This window comes from Hippoglossus stenolepis, chromosome 1, assembly GCF_022539355.2.
Source record: "Hippoglossus stenolepis isolate QCI-W04-F060 chromosome 1, HSTE1.2, whole genome shotgun sequence".
Taxonomy (NCBI): Eukaryota; Metazoa; Chordata; class Actinopteri; order Pleuronectiformes; family Pleuronectidae; genus Hippoglossus; species Hippoglossus stenolepis.
Genome location: NC_061483.1, coordinates 31959620 through 31970386, shown reverse-complemented (window position 1 = coordinate 31970386; position 10767 = coordinate 31959620).

Here is a 10767-nt window from a genome sequence, read left to right as displayed (position 1 = left end):
CCATCGATGAACCAAGGAGGTGGTGGGGGCATAGCAGCAGGTACCAAGGTGCTGTCCCAAAGTGGTTTCACTCGGGACACATGGAATGTGGGACAGATGTGCATGGACTGGGGAAGCTTAAGTCTCAGAGCCGCTGGGTTGATAGCCTTCTGGATTTTGAAGGGAGTGATGAACTTGGTTGCCAGTTTCCTGGAGTCTACCCTAAGAGGCTGGTCCCTGGTGTAGAGCTACAACTTCTGCTCAGCCTGGTAGGTGGGAGCTTCGGAGAGGTGATGGTTGGCAGAGGCAGAATAGCGGTCAGCAAAGCGCAGCAGTGGAAGATGAAGGGCTGGTCGGATGGACAAGGGACCTCCTTATCTAGTGCCCAAAAGAGCGGAGGCTGAGACCAAAGGCACACTCGAATGGGGTCAGTCCGGTCGCAGAACTGGTCAAGGAGTTTTGGGCAGACTCCACCCACAAGAGATGCTTGGACCATGTATCGCAGGGCTGTCTCCAGCTCTTAGTTCCCAGGTTCAGTCTGGCCATTGGACTGTGGCTGGAACCCAGGAGATGGCCCCAATCAATATGCAGATCCCCCTCCAGAACGTTGACGTGAACTTTGGTCCTTTGGAACGTGAGTTCTGCCATCTCCTTGGCAAAGGGAAGACTAGGCAGGGCCACTGTGGAGGTGGGTTTGGTTCGGGCACTCAGCTGTGGAAGAGGGAGTGTGCGGAGCTAGCTCAGCTGGAGCAGTAACAGGTGAGTTGATTGGCACAGGTGCGCCTGCTTCTGTTGTTGTCGGGGGAAGCTCAGACAGGGGCGCTTGGTCTGCCGTCCTCCTCCCGGGGGAAAATTCGGGGACATGAAAAGAGCTGTCCTGGTTCGGCTTGTTTGCTCCCAGGAGGATCAGTCTGGATCAGGTTCCAGTCCGTGAAGCTAGGACTGACTGACCATCTTTTCGTCTACCTGGGACGCCGCGTGCTGGTGGCTACAGCCGGGGGAGTCTGCGGGCGAGGGATGGATCATGGAGCAGGTGGTGATGGAACAGTTTATGGAGGGACTGCCAATGGGACGAGTGGCTGCGCGACCAACTCCAGCGCCACGCAGGAAGCTCCCGCCTCAATCCGCACACACAAACCAGGCTCCAGCTACCTCCTCCCCTCAATCCTGCACTAACCCTCTGTCTGTTTTTTCTCTGCCTCAGTTTTGAGCCGCTGCTGGTGCTGCTCCTGACCCACATGGGGTTCCTCAGACGCTAGGGCAAGAGTGTTGGAGGTGTGGCCAACTCGATCACTTCCACAGGGATTGTCCACTAATGGAGGTCGGGCAAGTGATCTGGGTTGCAGGCTCACCAACACCCTCCCCCGGTCCAGGAGGAACATAAAGAGTTCCGGTTAGGATCTAGGGGGGTATACATCAGGCAATGGTGAGTTCTGGCTGTACGCAGTCCATCATCCACCAAAACCTGTTTCGTCCTGGGGCTTTGGTGGAGGCAGCATGGGTGGATATTAAGTGTGTGCATGGGGATGTTCACAGATAATCTATTGGGCCGGTGGAAATTAGATATAGGGGCAAAAAGGTGTGTTAAGGCAGCGGTTAGTATGGAAGATTTTCCACTTGAGCAGTCTCAAGATGATACTCTACGCCCTGCCTTTGATCAGGTGATAATTATTGATGGTCGGCATTTGTGCTCTGATGCAGTACAGACATATCCCCATTTTTTATGGATAAGATATTTAGAGATAGATTGAGTCGTGACACTCAGACAGGGGAGGAATTTACCCGATGGCCGGTCACATGGGTTACGACAAGACACTTAACCGGAAATGGCCCGATTCTATTGGCCAGACATTCAGGGAGATGTACAGCGTCGGTGTGCATCTTGTCCTGAATGCCAGTTGGTGAACCAACCGGCCAATCCTAAAGCGCTATAGCGCCCACTACCACTACCACTACCAGGTTACATTTGAGCGTATTGGCATGGACCTCATCGGGCCATTTCACCGGAGCACATGTGAATATTGCTTTGTGTAAGTGTTGGTGGACTACGCAACGCGATATCCTGAAGCAGTGCTGCTGCGAACAATATTAGCTAAAAGTATAGCACAGGCACTGTTTCAGGTCATCTCCGGAGTGTGGATCTAGAAAGAGAACCTAACAGACCAGGGCACCTCGTTTATGTCACGTACACTCAGGTAACTTTATGGGTTACTTGGCACTAAGTCTATTCGGACCAGTGTGTACCATCCTCAGACCGACGGTTTGGTTGAGCGTCTGAATAAGACTTTGAAGTCCATGAATCGTAAGTTTGTGCACGAGGATGACCGTAATTGGGATAGTTGGCTAGAACCTCTGTTGTTTGCAGTGCAGGAGGTCCCCCAGGCCTCCACGACATTTTCTGCCTTTGAAATGCTGTTTGGCAGGAAACCACGAGGGGTGTTGGACCTTCTTAAATAAAACTGGGAGGATGGTCCAAGCCCAACAAAAATGAGGTTCAATACGTCCTCGACTGTTTAAATGTAATTTTTTTGAAGTAAAACTCATTGAGTAGAGTATGTTTTTACTTAATACTTCTTAATACTGCATGTGTTGTGTTTATTGATTCACTGAAGTTTATTAACTGTTTATAAAAAACATGTTCTGAATAGTTCTCTTACTCTTGTGATCAAAAACATTGATCTGAAGCTGAATTATAAGGCTGTTCTGTAGGGTTAGGGTTAGATCCCTCTCCCAGGATGGACAGAAGTGCAATAGATGTCACGTGTAATGGAGAACATCAGCAAGATAAGGGTATTTACAGCATTGATTCGAATAAACATTTTGAAGCATAACTGAAGGTCAATGAATTGATGGATGGTAATGGTCGAGTATCTGAGGAGAAATATTATATATCAAGCAGTCTTGTTGTAATCATAGTCTATGGTCAGCAGCCACCACGATCATGATCCACCATCAAGATCGGATGCCACTATAGTCCACAATCATGATCCACTGCCGCCTTCAGGATCCACCATTAGCTGCCACCTCGATCGTGGTCCACCACCATTATCAGATGCCAACACGATACAGGATCCGCCATTATTATCACGATCAGCCAGCACGATACAGAATCTGCCATACTGGATCCACCATTACGATCACGATCTCTGATACGCGATCCACAGATCATAATCCACGATGTGGCCACAGCTGCGGCCCTGGATCTGCGGACAATAAGGCAAAGGGACTCCGGGAAGAAGTGAAGTCAGTAACATGTATTGATGAGATATTCATTTCTTTGATGTGAAGGATTGAGAAGAGGAAGGAGAAGCTGGGAAGAGAAGCTCCGTGTGTCATGTGTCCCCCGACATTGTAGACCTATAGCAGCATAACTAAGAGCAGGTCTAAGACAAGCCTGGACCAGCTCTAACTATAAGCTTTATCGTAAAGGAAGGTTTTAAGCCTACTCTTAAACGTACAGATGGTGTCTGCCTCCCGAACTGAAAGTGGGAGATGATTCCAGAGGAGAGGGGCTTGATAGCTGAAAGCTCTGGCTCCTCCTCTACTTTTAGAGACTGTAGGGACGACAAGTAAGCCTGAATTCTGGGAGCGCAGTGCTCTAGTGGGTTGATAATGTACTATCAGCACTTTGAGGTATAATGGTGCCATATTATTAAGGGCCATGAAGGTGAGGAGGAGAATTTTAAATTCTATTCTAGATTTAACCGGAAGCCAGTGTAGCGAAACAGCAGTGACCTCTAACAAGCTGGCACTCGACTCAACTCCATTCATTCACACTTTTGAGGGCCCGTAATAAGCTTGGGTGGAATGATGCCTGAGACGGAACCCCCACTCTAAGTCTCCCTCAGTCACCAGCGCATCCTCCCAGAGCAGCCCACGAGATGCATCTTCACCTCAACCCCTTCACTCAATGTCCATTTGTTGCTCCTCAAAATCCAACATATCAACACATCAATATCCATTCAAACCTATCAATCACAAATAGTTGGGGCATGGTCCTTGCTAGTGAAACTTACTTCTCTAAAGCTGACATTTATTTTTACCTTGCATTTAATTATTTTCAAGCAAAAATTTACATCAGTAAATGTCCAACAACTATATGTCCACGTTTTTGCTCCAAGAACCATTTATTTTTAAGAACTACTAAAAAACATTTAAAAGAGGTTCTGTATTGAACCAGTTGGATATAGGTTCTTTGGAGGACATTTTATGGTGCCTCAAAGAACCATATGGGGGGTCTTGAAAGAACTTCTTGCTGAGAGGTTCTCTGTGGAAATAAACATTGTTCTTCTATGGCATCAATCCAAACAATATATTTTCTTATATATTTATTTTTCTGTGTGCAGTGGACAACTATCCTGTAGCAAATAAAAGTAGATAGTTTGAGGATGGTGAGTGAGGTGCAAGAGAACATCACTGTGTAATCTTACCAATTATTTAGACAGCTTCTCTCTGATCAGCCTCGATCAGCTGACCAAAATAATCTTATCTTCTAAACCAACAACTTGTATCTCAGACCCCATTCCTACAAAATTACTTAAAGAAATTCTGCCCCTAATTGACAGTTCATTACTGAACACAATACATGTCATTATCATCAGGATATGTACCACAGTCTTTTAAAATAGCTGTAATCAAACCCCTCCTCAAAAAACCCACCTTAGACCCAGAGGTTTTAGCCAATTATCGTCCGATATCTAATCTCCCCTTCCTGTCTAAAATCCTAGAAAAAGTTGTAGCCAATCAGCTGTGTGAGTTTCTCCAGGAAAATAATATATATGAAGACTTTCAGTCAGGGTTTAGAGCCAATCACAGCACAGAGACAGCCTTGGCAAAAGTCACTAATGATCTTCTAATAGCTTCAGATCAGGGATTTGTGTCTGTCCTCGTTCTGTTAGATCTTAGTGCAGCATTTGACACAATTGACCATAATATTTTATTACAGAGACTAGAACAGTTAATTAGCATTAAAGGAACCGCCAAAATGGTTTAAATCCTATTTTCAGACCGCTCCCAATTCAGGCAAATTAATGATGAGTCATCTGTGCGCACCAAAGTTAACCATGGTGTTCCACAAGGCTCTGTGCTCGGCCCAATTTTATTCTCATTATATATGCTTCCACTTGGAAACATTATCAGGACACACTCGGTAAATTTCCACTGCTATGCGGATGACACCCAGTTATACTTGTCAATAAAACCTGAACAAAGTAATCAAATAACTAAACTCCAAGCATGTCTCAAGGACATAAAAACCTGGATGACCCGCAATTTTCTCTTATTAAACTCAGATAAAACAGAGGTTCTAATACTTGGCCCTAAACACCTTAGAGATACATTGTTCACGATATAGCTGCGCTAGACGACATTGCCCTTGCTTCCAATGAAACAGTCAGGAACTTGGGAGTGATCTTCGATCCTGATTTATCCTTTAATTCTCACTTAAAACAAATTTCTAGGACAGCCTTTTTCACTTGCGTAATATCTCAAAATCAGACATGTCCTTTCTCAAAAGGATGCAGAAAAACTAATCCACGCCTTTGTTACATCCAGACTGGATTATTGTAATTCCTTATTATCAGGCTCCAGCAGGAAGTCGTTAAAGACTCTGCAGCTTGTCCAAAATGCCGCAGCACGTGTCCTGACAAGAACCAAGAAAAGAGAGCACATTTCTCCAGTATTAGCTTCTACACACTGGCTTCCGGTTAAATCTAGAATAGAATTTAAAATTCTCCTCCTCACCTTCAAGGCCCTTAACAATATGGCACCATTATATCTTAAAGAGCTGTTAGTACCTTACCAACCCACTAGAGCACTGCGCTCCCAGAATTCAGGCTTACTTGTCGTCCCTAAAGTCTCTAAAAGTAGAGTAGGAGCCAGAGCTTTCAGCTATCAAGCTCCTCTCCTGTGGAATCATCTCCCACTTTCAGTTCGGGAGGCAGACACCATCTGTACGTTTAAGAGTAGGCTTAAAACCTTCCTTTTGATAACGCTTATAGTTAGAGCTGGTCCAGGCTTGTCCTAGACCTGCTCTTAGTTAGGCTGCTATAGGTTTAGAAGGTCGGGGACACATGACACACGGAGCTTCTCTTTCCAGCTTCTCCTTCCTCTTCTCAATCTTTATCACATCAAAGTAATTCATATCCCATCAATACATGTTACTGACTTGACTTCTTCCCGAGTCCCTTTGCCTTATTGTCCGCAGACCCAGGGCCGCGGCTGTGGCCAAATCATGGATTAGGATCTGTGGATCACGTATCAGAGGTCGTAATGGTGGATCCAGTATGGCGGACTCTGCATCGTGCTGGCTGACCGTGATAACAAAGGCAGATCCTTTATCGTGTTGGCATCAGATACTGGTAGTGGACCACGACCGAGGTGGCAGCTGATGGTGGATCCTAATGGCGGCAGTGGACAATAACTGTGGACTATAGTGGCATCCGATCTTGATGGTGGATCATGATCTTGCTGGCTGCTGACCATGGACTATGATTGCAGCAGGACTGCTCGATACATAGTATTTCTCCTCAGACACTTGACCATTAATGACATTAATCCACCAATTCACTGACCTTCAGTTATACTTCAAAATGTTTACCCTAATCAATGCTGCTAAAACCTTTATCTTGATGTTCTCCTTACACTTGACATCCATTGCACTTCTGTCCGTCCTGGGAGAGGGATCCCTCACATGTGGCTCTCTCTGAGGTTTCTACGTTCTTTTTCCCTGTTAAAAGGGTTTTTAAGTAGTTTTCCTTACTCTTGTTGAGGGTTAAGGGCAGAGGATGTCACACCATGTTAAAGCCCTATGAGACAAATTGTGATTTGTGAATATGGGCTATACAAATAAAATTTGATTGATTGATTGATAAACCAAAATAAAATATCTCCCTCGCATCCCAATGGTATGGCATGTCTTCCTCAAGCTCGGGTCCTCTACCAGAGGCTCAGGACTTTGAGGGCTCTGCGCAGTATCTTAGCTGTTCCTAGGACTGCGCTCTTCTGGACAGAGGCTTCAGATGTTTTACCTGGGATCTGCCATTCTCCTACTCTGGTTGTCTTTAATACATCAGTGATTTGTTGTTTGGCAGGTTAGATCACGGAGAGCAACAGTTTTCTGATCGCGCACATGATTGGATCTTTTGATTTCACTTGAAAGTCAACCCGAATATATAATTTAATAAATATAACTTTAGTCTCTGAATCTGTATATCTCCTTTTGTGCTTTCCAAGTGTGTGTCGGTTACTCCATCTAACCTCTGGTGGTTAGAATAAGTTTCAATTGATTAGCCATTATAACCACATTCACTGCTATGGGCCATCGGGATTACGGTACCTCTAATCTATACTTGGCACAGATGTTCTTGTACACTATCCCAGACACTTGGTTATGCCTCTCAGTGAACTCTGTCCCAGCCTGCATCTTACACGCTGCTACTATGTGCTGCTCTATCTCAGGGGCATCTTTGCAGAGCCTGCACCTTGGGTCTTGTATGCTGTGGTAGACCCTAGCCTCTACGTATCTTGTGCTTATTGTGCTGCCATGATTAGTGCCTCTGTGCTTTCTCTCAGACCAGCCTTTGCCAGCCACTGGTAGGATTTCTTGATATCAGCCACTTCCTTTATCTGCCTGTGGTACACGCCGTGCAGGGGCTTGTCCTTCCATGATAGTTCCTCCTCATCATCATTGGGTTTCTGCTGTCTGAGGCATTCATTTAGAAGCTCGTCACTTGGGGCCAATCTTCCTGATGTAGACCTGGATTTTTGCTCACTGGTCCTCGTCCTCTCTCCTTTCACTCAGTGTACAGCCTCAGGGGGCTGGACTTGGGGAGAAATGCCAGGCTATTACACTAACTGGGTATCTGACGACTGTTTGTGTCGATGACTCAGAATTGCCTTACTTTTTGTAGGTATTTGGCTGTGCCTGAATTCCTTGCAGCCTCCTCATGGTTTCCATTTGTAGCTGTCCTGAATATCTGTTGTATTTGTTCAATCCCCTCAGTTCTGTTTACCTTGCCTCTCTTTGATACCATCTGACCACACTTGTCAGAATTACATTCCAATGTCTTTGCTGATTGTGGTGGTGTGGATCAGTGAGTCAATGTCTCGCTCACTCCTGGCATACAGCTTGATGTCATACATTTAGAGGAGGTGGCTGATCTTTGGTCCACTTTGAAATCGGTGAGTGTGGGGACAAAGCTCCTTGGTACATTCTGCACTTGTGTATTGGGCTTTGAGTTGGCCTCTAGAGTAGTTTTCCACAGCCTCATTTAGTTCTTGATGAAGAATTTGTAGATTTTAGTCAATCCAGGCGGTGAACAGACCGACTCTCTGATCTTGCAGTCTCAAGCGACTGTTGTGCTGACCGGTAGCTGGTGCTTGGCTCTATTGAGCCATGTGCCGCTATGAAGCCTGACAGGAGCTTCCATGTTGTGCAGAGACAGGTTATGGTTCCAGAATACACTTTGGATGGTTCCAGAGTATACTTGGGATGGTTTGGTGGAGAACATCCTGTTCTTTCTCCTGGCTTCTGCTTCTTTGGTTTTTATTCTCCTGGCCACGGGGGTTCCAGGTTTCCAGCTTAGTTAAGATCTGAAATATAAGGTCAGCTGCCTTGTATTAAGGTTCTACTGGGGCTTGGTACCCAAGTGTGGTGATGATGATATCTTCCCCTTGCCTTAGAAACATTAACACTGAGCTAACAGCTTTTTCTTTGTTAGCTTGGATGTTTGGTTTCAAAGCATCCATTGATTCTGCATGCTCTGCAAAAATCCCCTTTCACTGGGATTTCTTTCTTACTATATATATATTATGAATCACATAAATACTCAATGGCTCTTATTTAGCCATCAGCTTTTAAATTTAGCTTGAGGTTGTTCGCGGCAGGTGATGACTGAAAATAAAGACAATAAACATCGATACTTCATTAAAAAATGTCTTTTAATAAACTTTGCTGCATATTAGGCTACTAGTGATACAAAAACAAAGAGAAATCAAGTTTTTGTCCATTTAAAACCAAGGACAGGCAAAGTGCTAATATAAAAAAATAGAATTTAAATTCAAGTTTGTCTTTTTCCTGTGAACCAAGAACAGGCAAAGTGCCGATACTTAAAATAAATTAAAAATCAAGTATATTCATTTTTTTCTGTAAACAAAAGGACAGGGAATGTAGCAGCAATAAAAACAAACAACAAACAAAACTACACTTTCCCTTGACAAAAGGAAAATAAAAGTGCATTTTGTGTGTGGCATTCTGTGGTCTACAAAGTCTGTTGAAAGTTGCAACTAGATGAGGATACATGTCCATCACAGTTTATTCAAACTGAGGATTTGGAAAAGTTAGCATCTCAACATGGTCTCGTGTGAGGCTTGCTCTCTTCTGAGAGCAGTTATTCATTATTCATTCAGGATAACATTACGCTTTTAAACTCATTAAAAAAAAGTTTTAAAAATCTACATTCAAACCATATTTTTGCAATAGATTCTAGAATCCTGCATACTTTTGACTTTCTGGTACGCGATGGTGTTTAGTTCAGCTGCACATCACGAAAAACATGCGCTATGACGTAACCAACGAATCATCGACTATTAAATTCGTCTGCAACTATTTTTGTCATCGATTTTTGTCGACTACGTCGATTAATCGTTGCACCCCTAGGTAGAGGAGCCTGCAGGCTCTTTAGCTCAGGCTGGTGCTGGAGAAAGGTCCTGCTTGTCTAAAGCAAGGTGTACAGCAGTAATGAAATCTTAAAACTTGACCCATATCACATCCTTCCACTACTTTTTGTGTAATGTAGCTAACAATCAAACAAACAAATGCTCATGAAAAGGTATTGATGATGCACAGATGATAGTTTTATTATTAAGTAAGTCAAACAAACTTTACCAAAAGTAAAATATTATGATATGTGCAACATGTAGATATCTTTATATCTAATGAAATGATCACATATTATTAAAGCCTGCTCCTTGGTCCTTTCAAATCTGTTTCGAAGAGGCAGAAAACCAACAGAAACCAACTCTCAAGGAAAAAGACTCAGATGTTCTGAAAATGGAACAGTGTATCGTCAAGAAAGACGTGCACATCCACACAAACCAATGTCACGTACACACTCAAATTTAGACACATATGCACGATAGACACACAAACACATTTTTACATTCATAGCACCACCAGTGTGGAGATGAGGAGGAAGGTCAAACATCAGAATCATTCTAACAGAATATGTAGGAGCAACCATATCACACACACACACACACAAACACAAAGCCAGGGTAACAAGCGAGTGAATACCTTTATGCTGGTTCCTCATCAACTTAGATCAACTTGAGATCAAAGAACATTTATGGATTCATTTTAAGTCTCTGATTGAAGCTGTATTTAAAAATCAGCTAAAGCTTTGTTAAACACTCAATGAAAGGCAGAGTATTTGAAGAACAGATTGGATACATTTTACAGTCCTTTAAAGGAGACATAGGTTTCATTCAGAAAACGCTTTAGTTTCTTTATTCTGTAAACTCTGATTAGCTCTGATTGGCCAGCAGGTCCAGGCTCTTGTGATTGGCCAACTGCTTTCAGCGCATATTGGAAGTGTTGCGCCCATTAAGAATTAGCTGAAGTTGGTTACAGGCTGGTAGCCAGCTGAGCTGCCGAGCCACAAAAAACACACTTTGATAACAATGGCGAATTTCGAACTATAGTTTTACACCAAGTCCAACAGCGACAGAGAGGAGCATGGGTCCCGAAATACAACCAAAACTGGAGCAGGATGTTTCCAAGTGGTAAAT